This window comes from Panthera uncia (assembly GCF_023721935.1).
Source record: "Panthera uncia isolate 11264 chromosome B2 unlocalized genomic scaffold, Puncia_PCG_1.0 HiC_scaffold_24, whole genome shotgun sequence".
NCBI classification, from domain to species: Eukaryota; Metazoa; Chordata; class Mammalia; order Carnivora; family Felidae; genus Panthera; species Panthera uncia.
This window is the reverse complement of record NW_026057580.1, coordinates 73,668,483-73,682,217: the sequence shown is the minus strand read 5'-3', so window position 1 is coordinate 73,682,217 and position 13,735 is coordinate 73,668,483.

The window sequence follows — 13,735 nt, the reverse complement described above, 5'->3', positions numbered from 1 at the left end:
TTATGGAACAACGAAAAAGCAAATAGAATGAAAGCAAAAATTTCCTTTCACCATTACTCAATACATTATCGTTTCTCTTCCCAGAAGTAACTACTATAAATTGGATGAATGTTCCTGTGGGCCTATCCCAACATAGCAAAATATATGTATATGATTTCTAAAAATATTTACAAAGATATTTGTATTTACATCTTTATATATATTTACCAACCTACATCAGCTCCCCCTTCACATTTCCCATGTCTTGGTATTAGCTCCTAGTTCATTGTAATTTTTCCATTTCCCCTGTTTAATTTTTAATGATTATAATACTCTAGCCGCTTAATTCCTTTAATTCCTCTTCTATGATGATCTTCTTACTCACATTATTCCTACCCTCTTCTGTTTTTCCAGCTCATGTCCTCATTTCCAACTCTTAACTCTTTGAGTCCACTGGTATTTGCAACTCAATAATTGTCACTTCCTTTTCACTCTCTTTCACTGCTATTGTGTTCTCATTTTTTCCCCCAGCTGAATATTCATGGAGAATCATTATAATCACTTAATTGATACATCTTTAATCCTGTGTTACTTTTTCACCTCTTCAAACTAGTTAAAAATCATACCCTGGTAGTGGTAGATATCAAAAAACAACATAATTCATTTTCCCCAGTATCTGTCTATGCCTTTTGCATTAGGGCTCTGCAAACCCTCCCATAAGGAATAGAATCTATTCCCTCTTGAATTTGGTCTAGCTTGTGACTTGCTTTGGTCAACAGCATTCAAGTGGAAGACATTTTGTCAATTCTGAGCCTGAGTCACAAGAGGTGTTGAGGGGTTCCACCCTCATTTTGGGAATTCTGCTACTGCCATGCGAATAAGGTTGGGTTGCCCTGATGGATGATGAATCATTGTGTCATTCACTCAAGTCATCTCAGCCTATAGTCAGTGAACTACCAGACATGTGAGCAAGGCCATCCAAAATCAGTCTCCAGTGATCTATGAGCTGACCTTAAATCATGTGTGAGCCTAGCCACAATCAACCAAGCCTGGTTCATATCAACAAGACTACCCAGCTGACTGTAGGTTCCTAAACAATCATAAATACCGTTTAAGCCACTGAGTTCTGGGGTTACTTATTACACAACAGTAGCTAACACACACAGGTTAAATTCAACTCTTTGTTATCTGTATGCATGAGCAGCTAATCCTGGCTGAAGAAAATATACACAACCATTGCACATGTATTTCAATGAGTACTTAATGCTACTGCACAATAATACTTTATTGCCCTGGTGCATTCACTCTACTGCTGTCCTAGATAATTATTTTATGCTTTTCCTCTTTTCATATTGCTACCATGTCCCCTCATCTTTACTCTCAAGTATTGACCAAACTTCTATTTTCCTGGAAAAATACCTACTACCAACTAGCATACATACTCAGGTACTCTACCTTGCCTCCTATTACTTACTATAGAGCAGTGGTTCTTATGTTGTGGTTCCTAGATCAACAGCAGCACTTGGGAACTTGCTAGAAACAGAAATTCTTGAACCCCACTGGAGAATGACTGAATCAGAAACTCAGGTAGGGCTCAGCAATCTGTATTTTAACAAAACTTCCACGTGATTCTGATGCTCACTGAAGTTTGGGAAGAACTGCTATGGATTAGCTGCACACATGTAAGGCCTGCCCTCCACTTGGGCACCACAGCTCATCCTCTCAAAAATAGTGCTTTCTCTTTCCTGTAACATTTTCATTTCTACTAAATCATTTCACAATCATAAAAACATGCTGTTATTTTTCTCATCTTCAAACAAGTTCTTCCCATTTCTTTGTTCCCCTTTCATGAAAACTGATTGAAATAGTTGTCAGTTTCACTGCCTGCAATCCCTCCTCTCCCTGCTCTCTTAAGCACACAAACTTTTTCCTCCAACACTCCAACTCTCTGATTAAGTTTGCCAAGGATGCCCATTTGCTAAACCCAATGGTCAATCTTAAGTCCTCATTTTATTTTACCTATGAACATCATTCGTCACATTGATCACTCCCTCTTTAAGGTGAACATTTTTTTCCTTGGCTTGTAGGAACGCTTATTTCTTCTTAACTGGGCAAAATAGCCGAGAAGACACTTCAGAAAAGAGGGCAAAGAAATGGAATGTAAGTAAAGATGTTCAGTGTCATTGGAAACCAGAAAAATGAACACCGAGACCTCAGTGACATACATTTCATCAGACTGGCAACAGTTAAAAGCATAACAATGAAAGTCAGATGAGGAAGTGCAGCACTCATGGACTGCTGGCAGAAGTACAGATCAACACAACCTCTTTGGCAATATCTAGTGAAGTTGAGCATACCCACAACCCACAACCCAGGAACCTCACTACTAGAGAGATTAATGTGTAGTGTCCACTTGTATACCAGGGGACATATGCATATAGGTTCACAGTATTGTTCAAAATGACTCCAACCTGAGAACAACCTTAAAGTTCCATCCCAGAAGAGCACACAGTTGTGGTGTTTCCAAACAAATTTATTCCATGCAGCAATAAAAGTGAATGGCCTTCTGATGTTTGTTATAAAATGGATGACTCTTAATGACATAATGTTAAGCAAAAGAGGCCAGGCACAACAGAACAATTACTGTATGGCCCCCAAAATAGGCAAAATTAAATGATGTTTTTAGAGATGGTTAATTGGGTGTGAAACCATGAGAAAATGGAAGGAAGTTGAATTCCATAAAAGTGTTTGGCTCTGAGGAATGGATGGGGCTATGATATGGAAAGCTCTTGCAGAGTTTCTGTCATTGCACCGGTAATCTGTTTATTTATCTGAGTAGGTGTTACATGAGTATTCTTTTTACAACAGTTTGTTAAGCTGTAAATTTAAGTCTTACACACTTTTTTCTGTTTGTTCTATTTCACAATTTTGTAAGTTTAACAAAATAAGGTATTTATTCATGGGGTGTTGTGAAGATTAAAATGCCTAACTGAAAGCCTGGCACCATACCCCTTCCCCATAACCAATGTTAGTTATTACGAATCCATCCCAACTCTTTAGGGTCCTCTAATATACAATAACCGAACTCTAGGCTGGTTAGAATCTTTGTTGTTGTTGTTAAGGGGCTTTAGAAATGGAACAGGACTGTCCTTATGGGAGTGTTCTATTGTCTTTGAACTTGGGAATAAACAGTAATGTTATCCAATAAGTTAAATACCTCTGACTAACGAAGCCTAGTATGCCATGTTCATAACTGGTAAAAGACTGAGGGTATCCAGAAGATGTGACACTCTCCTCCTGGGTCAGAAAGCCATTTTCCTGCAGGTTTCGTTGTCTGATGTACACTATCTGGTAAGACACACCAGTGTTAACTTTGTGTAGCTGCTGTATGAGTAGGAGTTGATTTGATAGGGGTGGAATGAATGAAAGCATCTGGTCATGGGGGTGTGTTTGCATGGAGATGTGTGGCCAAGCAAAGGTGACTCCCCATCTTCTCTGAAAGAAGCACAGGCTTTCTCCAGTGCTCTGCATAGTCCCTGGCATGTAGGTAGTCGGGAAATGTTTGTTCAATGAGCAAGGGAATGTGTACATGAATACAATGATCAGGGAAGATGTCAAAGGGTAATTACAGTTTAATTGAGAAGGGAGAGCAGCCAAAATTTAGAGAAAGATCAAATTGAATCAGTACTGTAAGCCTACCTACAAAGATCAAATTACAACTTTGAATGGGCTGGCAAGGAAGCCCTGGGATTTAAAGACCACTTTGCCTGAGGAGGAGGTTGAAGTCCACAGGAATTTTTGTGAAAGGAAAGGCAGGCCACCTTGGGCTCCGCAGCGGGAAGGACTGGAGTTTTAGGGTTGCATTTTCACCGTCAGGTGAGTCCTGTGGGAAATGATCCTTGCACTGCTAGGAAAGGAATCAGGACTTCAGTGTTAGATGCCTTGGCAACTAATTCATGCTTGGCCCATACCCTGTGACCTAAATTGAGTTACTTAACTCCTCTGAGTCTTAGCTTTCTATTTTGTAATGAAAGTAAAAAACACATAAACACAAAAACACATAAAATACAATGTGTAACATGCCTCTAGTTTTGTATGAATTACTTTATTAATTTAATGTGGTAAGCATTAAAACTTTTTAGGTTTCATTCCTTATATTTTTTGGAGAATCAATCTGGTATATGGATCATGTAGAATTATTTTTGGATACCTGAAAATATGTTTACCAGTTGGGAGATGAATTTTTCAAGAGAATGCAGAAGTATATAATTAAAACAATTTGTAATATTTTCTTCCTACTTTTTTGCTCTGATCAACACCTTTCTCTGACAAGCTAAGAATCCTTTTGAGCAGTTAAGTTCACTTATTTTCAGTTTCATACCTTTTGCCTCTTTATCATTGTAGCTGTACGAAGATTAAAAAACCCCATATTCTCATTTGTTTTAAAAAAAAAAAGCAAAAAATCTAATAGTGGAATCATTTTTAAAATCTATAAAAAGACAAAACAGTTGAAAATAAAACATGTGAAGTGTGGAATGAAAGGTGACACAGTGCTTTGGAATAGAACAGACTGCTTTAGAATAATTTAAAATGTAAGTAATTTTGACCTTTGCTATTTAATATTTATAAATTTGCATGTATAAGTAGTACACAAATCTGCATATATTCATATGTGTGACACCCATCATAACGTACTGTAAGGAAAAAATGAATAATTTCAAAAATATCTTGCATTATTTGGCAGTAGTCATAAACTTTTGATGAGAATATTCATAATAGAAACAGGAGATGGGAATATATAAGTGAAGTGACTCGGCTTAATTTAAAATACTAAAAAATGAAGAGGACTAAGAAAAACGATAATGAAGGTGAGAAACTCTACATTGCAGAAGGAATTTGCAGGGAGGAATCAATGTTAAGTGAAGAGTTGTTATGGACCAAAATTTTATATTTATTATTTCATTACATCTTCACATTCTAGAGTCTATAGGGTCCTGCAAATCTGGCCCCTCTATACTTTGATTTTACCTCTTGCCACTCTCCTCCCTTTGTTCATTCCAGCCACAATGGCCCTCTTTAAGCATCCAGAAAGTGTAAGATTCCTTACTAGGTCACAACTTTGCACATGTCATTACTTTATTATGACAAATTAAAAATTTTTCACTAAAATTTATCTTTGCCCCATGTGTATATGATTACCTACAGGAATAAGACATCTGGGGGCACATGGGAGGCTTAGTCTGTTAGGCATCTGACTTTTGGTTTTGGCTCAGGTCATAATCTCATGGTTTCTTGAGCTTGAGCCCCACATGGGGCTTTGTGCTGGCAGCATGGAGCCTGCTTGCCTGCCTGGGATTCTCTCCCTCTGTCTCTCTCAGCTCCTTCCCCACTCATGCTGTCTCTGTCTCAAAAATGAATAAACTTAAAAAAAAAAAGAAAGAACAAAGACAGCTGGTTAAGTTCACCTTGTAATTCTTCTGCCCTCTACCCCAGCTCATCTTACTCCCCACTTTTGGTCTTAGCTTACATGTCCCTTCCACAGAAAGACACCCTGACCAGATTGAGGTCCCTTTATCACTTTCATCATAATTGAATTTACTAGATTTGTCTGTAATTATTAGTTTAATCACTTTCACGGTAGGCTCTAAACTCAGTGAAGTTCAAGTTTTATCTCCAGGACCAGATAAGCAGTCTGGCATATGGTACTCAATATATATTCGTTGATGATTTCATAGATGAGGAAGCTTGAGGCTCAGAATTTAAGCCACTTTCCAAAGTAATATAGCTGGAAAAGGGCAGTAATATCATCTAGTGATTTTTCTTCTCTTCACTCCTTAATTTGGTGCTGAGGGACATTCCTTTCATAGAAGTGGAGAAAAAGACTGAGATCTAGGTCCCCAGGGAGAAGAGGACAGAAAAGAACTCAAAATCAAGCGTTAATTTTTCTTTAATGTTTATTTATTTTTGAGAGAAAAAGAGTGTGAGTGGAGCAGATGCAGAAGGAGAGGGAGACACAGAATCTGAAGGAGGCTCCAGGCTCTGAGCTGTCAGCACAGAGCCCAACGCAGGACTTAAACTCAGGAATGGTGAGATCATGACCTGAGCCGAAGTCGGACACTTAACTGACTGAGCCACCCAGGCACCCCAAGAGTTAATTTCTCTCCTGAGTTTCAAAGTAGACTTTTGAGTCTTTACCAGAAACAACAGTGTTAAAAGAAAGGCATTCTATAGTAGGAACAAGCTTCTGAGAGGAAAAAAAAAGTTATTGTATTTATAATTTAAAGTTTGTATTTAAATAATCACAACAAAATTGAAAATATTAGTGACTCTTATGGAAGGGTTACTTTGTGTCAAAGTTTTTATAAGCATTTCACATTCATTTATTAATTTATTTAATCTTCATGACAATCCATATGCTGTAAATACTATAATAACCCCCAATTTTTACAGATGAGGAAACAAGGTTTTAAAAAGAAAACCAAGGGGTACCTGGGTGGCTCAGCTGGTTAAGTGTATGACTTCATCTCAGGTCATGATCTCATGGTTCGTGAGTTTGAGTCCCACATCCAGCTCTCTGCTGTCAGTATGCAGCCAGCTTCACATCCCCTGTCCCCCTCTCTCTGCCTTTCCTCTGCTTACGTTCTCTCTCTCTCTCAAAAATAAATAAAACATTAAAAAAAAAGAGATTGATAGGGTCTTTTTAAAAATAAATAGATAGGGGTGCCTGGGTGGCTTAGTCGGTTGAGAATCCAATTTCTACTCAGATCATGATCTCACCATTCATGGGTTCAAGCCCTCATGTTGGGCTCTGTGCTGACAGCTAGGAGCCTGGAGCCTGCTTTGGATTTTGTGTCTCCCTCTCCCTCTCTGCCCCTCCCTTGCTCACGTTCTGTCTCTCTCTCTCTCTCTCTCTCTCTGTCAAAAATAAATAAACATTGGGGCGCCTGGGTGGCTCAGTCGGTTAAGCGGTCGACTTCGGCTCAGGTCATGATCTCGTGGTCTGTGAGTTCGAGCCCCGCGTCAGGCTCTGTGCTGACAGCTCAGAGCCTGGAGCCTGTTTCAGATTCTGTGTCTCCCTCTCTCTGACCGTCCCCCGTTCATGCTCTGTCTCTCTCTGTCTCAAAAATAAATAAACGTTAAAAAAAAATTAAAAAAAAATAAACATTTAAAAATAATAATTAAAATGAATGAATGAATAAATAAATAAATGAATAAGTAAGAGAAACAAAGTTGAAAAAACAAGATTAAAAAAAACCTTAGGGGCACCTGGGTGGCTTAGTTGGTTAAGCATCCAACTTTGGCTCAGGTCATGATCTCATGGTTTGTGACTTTAAGCCCAACATTGGGTGAACTTGAGCCCTGCTTTGAGCTCTGTGCTGACAGTGCAGAGCCTGCATGGGATTCTCTCTCTGCCCCTGCATGGGATTCTCTCTCTCTGCCCCTTGTAGGATTCCGTCTCTCTTTCCCTCACTCACTCCCACCCTCTCTCTCTCTCTCTCAAAAAAAAAGCCTACTTAAAAAAAAATAATAATCTTTGCTAAAAAAACAAAACAGAACAAAACAAAACTTACTCATAGTCACACAGGAAATAAGTAGCCGTAAGAAGAGCCAAAACCTGGGGGACCTAGCAGTCTATTCCATCCAAGGTGGAGAAATGAATAGATGATGACATAACAGCTGGTTTCTCTCCCAAAAGAAGAGAAGTTAACAAACATGTGGGAAGAGAATCAGAGGGGCCTAAGTGAGAACTGAGGCTTCCTTGGATGATTGAAATAAGCCTGATTTCTACTTCTGTACTTCTGGCTGAGCACTCACAAAGGAGGGGATAATGGGGAGACCCCAGAGCGGGGAGTGTCTCTGGCTTCCAAGGTTATAACCAACCAGATTGTAATCTCGAAGAGAGGATCTCATCTAACATGGCTCATCAGGGTGGAGGAGACATGGCAGATAAAACAGGGCAGCCATTCAGATTCTTTTGTGTCCTGGAGAACCTTAGGAAGTTTCCTATGTCCCTGAATAGGGCTCTAAAATAGAATGTTAGCTAAGAGGCCACAGATGAGTAGAGTCCTTGGGATGGACAAGGGGATTAGATCTCTCCAGTCTGACTCCTATGCAAGAAAAGAATCTTAAGACAAATTTTCAGTACGGATTTTTATGTATACCAACGGTCCTACTCCATGGCAGTTTGACAACTGTATATGAAATTTTACTACCTATGAAAATTTGGCCATAATTCACTAAAAGATACATTTAAAAATACTTCGAAAATTTTTGCTCAAATTTAATTTTACCCAGTACATATCTAATTACCTGCAGAAATAAGACAACTGGTTACGTTCATTTCCGCAGTCATATAAAATAAAGAAAGACGCATCAGCATATTTCATTACCCAGAGGTAAGATAAGCAACATTTGGGTTTGCCTGGGACTTCCCTAGTTTTAACACAGAAAGTCCTCTGTACCGTAAGACCTTCAGTTGCAGGGTAACAGGGACAGTTAGTCACCAGCATACCACATACAAACTGCAAGCTCCCTCACATTAAAAGCACACAGACAAAGATGTTAGTCACTAAGAGTTCAGATAAATCAGTCCCAGTATCCTGGTTGTAGCTTTGCAGAATGCTGTGATATTCCTTCTTAAGCTCTAAGGTAGATTCTGTCATTTGGACTTATGGAGGACTTCTCAAAGCGGGTCTCTGAATTATGGATTTGAAAATGTTCTTAAAGGTTTTATAAGGAAGAAGTGAGATAGCTAACTCTGAAACACCGAGAGTCAGGTTAGAAGAAGAATCTGTGATAGCTTCACTGCCCTTGCAGGGGTGCTTGTGACTTCATGTCATTGTGGAGCACAGGAGTCAGGACAGGACAAGATAGCTCTGTGACAGTTTCCTTCACCCTGGCAGCAGCCAGGAGCCAGGATTTTTGACTCTGTTGTCAGCTCTTTTATTAATTCCCTCAGCAGTCCTTGGCAACATAGCCAAACATCATTTTAAGCTCTCAGTCTGTCAACTCTGGATAATTCTTAGCTTTCTCACAGTGTTGTTGTGGGAATTGATTAATATTTATGAACACATTTATATGGAAAAGTGCAGTATAAATATTATTGCATGAATTGAAAAATTGCTTCCTACATAATATTATGCACAAAGGGAAATAAGCCATAGACTGTAGGGTCTTGTTGGAACAGTTTTAAAATAATGATCAGTTAACTGCCACTTACCCTTTCATCTTTAATAAGTTTAGTGCTTTTGTTATTTAATGTTTTCAACGGTGATTTGTGCTAACTTGATTTTTTAATTTTTTTATTGTATTGATGCATTTTGTTTCATGTTAAATTCAATACATCTCTCTGTTTCCAGTTAACGTTTTCTAAATCATTGACTATGATTTTCTTCCATTGGACTTTGTCCAGTATAGTGAGGACATATGGGATTACTTGAGAATAATTATTGAAACCCATTGCTTAAGAGAATAGATATTTCTGTGGTCAAGTTCATTGCACATCAAATTTCTGTTACATGAATTCTTGCCCCATTATTATATTTCTATGTATAAAATTAAAAATATATTGAACTGGAAGAAAATAAGATCTTGAGTATAATAAAATTATACTTACATATTTGGTTAAGCTTATAAACCATATAAAATGCAGAAATAATGTTTTTCTCATAAAATACATAACTAGCAATTCTCAAAATATTCATAATGGTAATATTTTACAAATGTCAAAAAATAAATACATTAAATCTTAGAAGATAGTCTAGTTTGGAAAGATTATTTTTAAAAATTCTGCCTCACATGTGACAGCAGTCATTTAACAATTTATCATTTATTTGTTTAAAGTCTGTATCATGTCTAAGTTTAAACTCAAGATTAGTATTGTAAATGTTTCTTATTTCTCATAACTTCAGCCTATATAGCTCTTTCCAGTCATGCTTGCTATTTAAGACAATGACAATGTTGTCTTTCAGCACTAAATGTTGTGTCACATAAGGCTGACAGCCATTTTAGACTGTTTTGGAGCATCGATGCCTTAGTGGAATCAACACTGATGCAGGGCCTGGTTCTCAATAATGCATATTTAGAAACTTAAAAAAAAAACAGGTTATTCCCAAATGGCTAATTTTATTAAAAATATTCTAGTTATATTCGCAGGAGAATGATTTATTAAATATATGCCAAATTGTTAATTCCTAATAACAGGTATATTTGGCAGAGATAATAAGATATATTCAGGAATCCCAAACAGAGAAAGTTGCTTAGTGAGTACAGAATCTGGACAAGGAAATGGAGTGTTACCAAGCAGATGATAACTTCATCTAATATGTTCTAGAGTGGGAGCCTTTTTCATGCTTACAAAAATTCTGTGACAATAAGTGGTGATTAGTGGAGAAAGAGGATCTCTTTTGCACTGTTGGTGGGAATGCAAGCTGGTGCAGCCACTCTGGAAAACAGTTTGGAGGTTCCTCAAAAAATTAAAAACAGAGCTACCCTATGACCCAGCAATTGCATTGCTAGGTTTTATCCAAGGGAAACAGGTGTGCTGTTTCAAAGGGGCACATACACCCCAATGTTTATAGCAGTGCTATCGACAATAGCCAAAGAATGGAAAGAGCCCAAATGTCCATTGACAGATGAGTGGATAAAGAAGATGTGGTATATATACACGATGGAGTATTATTTGGCAATCAAAAAGAATAAAATCTTGCCATTTGCAACTACATGGATGGGACTAGAGGGTATTATGCTAAGCGAAATTAGTCAGAGAAAGACAAATATCGTATGACTTTACTCATATGTGGAATTTAAAACACAAAACAGATGAGCGTAAGAGAAGGGAACCAAAAACAAGGAGGGGGACAAAATATAAGAGACTTAAATACAGAGAACAAACTGAAGGTTGCTGGTGGGGTTGTGGGCGGGTGGATGGGGTGAATGGGTAAGGGGCATTAAGGAAGACACTTGTTGGGATAAGCACTGGGTGTAATACATAGGGGATGAATCACTGGAATCTACTCCTGAAATCATTATCGCATTATATGCTAACGAACTTGGGTGTAAATTTAAAAATAAATAAGTACATTAAAAAAAGTGATTAAAATCAGAGTATGGTAGAGATACATTCTTTTTATCCACTCTTCTCTTTCAATACTTATCAGTCATATACACACAAATTCTTCTATATTACATAATAAACTTTCTCATGATAAACATATTTTCTAGGATCCATCTGAAAGGAATACTTCCTTTTTCAAGGAGCCCTGTAAGTGTTTTACTGAGATTTGGGAAGCAATCTAATCTTACCAGCGGTTTATTTTGTATTCTTCTAGATGTGTCTCCTCCCTCCTCTTCCTCCCATTACACTTTCCATAGATGTCTAACTTTATCTAGGTTATCAGTCACTTAGGGTTAAGTGCTGTGATCCTTAACAGTCCTTAAAATCTCTGAGGTCTAAAACAACAAAGGTTATTTCTCAATTAGCTTATATGTACCTGTCTTGTTCGTTAGGCTCTGCTCCCAGTTTTGTTCAGCCAGAGAAGTAGGCTAATAGATCACCCCTCATCTGGAACACTATTGTCCTGGTAAGGGAAGGAAATGCATCTAATTGCACACTTCCTCTTAAAGGCTTTCATTTGAAAGTGATATGCATCAATTCTAATAACATTTCATTGGTTAAAGCAAGTCATATGGTCACGCTTATCCTCAAAGGAATAGGAAAGCACAATTCTACCATGTGCTTGAAAGAGGAGAACTGGAAATATCCTTGAACAACAATAATAAATACCACATCTAGTCATTTTGATTAATATTTTAACTTCTCAAGAGTGATATTTTCTGACCTAGTTCTCAAATTCAGGGCTCAATCACTCAACAAATATTCATTTAAGTGTCAAGTTTTTCAATATGCTTTTCTAAGCTCTGTGGGTGATACAAAGATGAAACAAGTATAGATCTAAAGACTCTTTTCTACAATAGAGTATAATAGTCCTCTTATAGCACTTGGTATTTTTTTTAAGTTTTTATTTATTTATTTATTTTGAAAGAGAGAGGGAGAGGGAGAGTCCCAGGCAGGCTCCATGCTGTCAGTGCAGAGCCCGATGAGGGGCTCATACTCACGAACTGTGAGATCATGATCTGAGCCAAAACCAAGAGTTGGGACACTTAACCAACTGAGCTACCCAGGTGCCCTTAGCACTTGATATTTCTGCTTCACGGCTCTTAGGAAGTGGTTATTAATTATTTCTGTAAGCATTTATCTAATACTGTTTCCTCTGCTAGTTTATAAATTCTATATAGGATACAGGCTGTGTCTATTTTCATGTCAACATTCTCAACAGCAACCACCATGCCTGTAGGCAATGTTCGATGATCATGTGTTGAATAAATTATAGAAGAAGGAAACTATAGTGGAAGTCAAAGATGGAGACATTCCTTCCAAACAAATTTATATCTTATTTACATCTGTAACTCCCTCAGCACTGACAGTATTTATGTGGTCACAGTTTTGATTTGCAATAATGTCCTTACACAGGAGAGACTATGCTTATTTTATTTAATTTTACATCCCCAAGCACTAGCCCAGTGCCTGACACACGGTAGGAGCTCAGTAAATACTTGACTCAGTGAAGCAAAAGAGGTAAGCTCCAAGGACCACTAAAATAAATAACTGCTAAAAGACCACCGTTTTGTAAGTCACTAAAGTGTGCTTCCATCAACAGGTACATTAATAACATATGGTTTAATCTTCTAAAACGTGAGTGTTCTACACAGCTGTTTTTGATAGACTAGCGGATGAGTGGTTTTATAATTGGACAAAATTCTGATTGCATCTGACACGAACTGGGCAATAGAGTTTTAGCTGATGACCTACAGTAGCTGGAAACAGACCTTATGCCGGGAGCCCAAGCAGAGAATAAAAAGAGGGAAGTTTGTCTCACATTCTGTACATTTGGGGCTAGGCTTGTAGAATGGATTTGTAACTCCATTCATATACACTCTTTATATATGAGCATATAATATTCTGACATTTCCATTAACCGAGGAGATGTAAAAATATGTACAGTTAACCATACTGTAATGAATGCTCCTTTCTGAAGATGAGTATAGCACACAGATTATAGGCTTTTGGTATGACAGTAAACCAAATACCTATATATCATTCTGTATGTGAGGGACAGGGTGTCACTTGGTTTAACCTCAACTGAGGACATGAAAACCACCTTCTAATGGGCTTTTATTATATTCTAAACATATTTACGTTGATGGTTCTCCACGGAACATTAAGCCCCTGAGACTTGCTTACATTTCTGAAATTATATTTCAAGGCCCCAGACACCAATGACACCAATTACATGTCTGTAAATTGCCATGCCATATACAGCTATACATATAAATGATTTAACGGGGGATTTTCAATATAAACATTGCTAAAACATAATTATTATGAACTTAGTTGTTAAAATGCCAAGTATTTGGAAAAAAATAACTAACTTTCCTAAAGTGTCTTTCATTATTTTTGAAAATTTGTTGGAGGGTTTTGTTTGAAGTTAACCAAAATATTTCTTTAACCTTGACTTTAAACAGTAGGAATTTATGGGGATAGTAGATTTTTTTAAATTAAGAAACAAGTGAAAAGAAATGCTTAAAAACATGAGGACAATTAAACAATAACCATTAATGTGAATAGTAGAAACCTGATTGTGGTTATTTAGGGATAGTCCCATATATATATATATATATATATATATACAAAAAA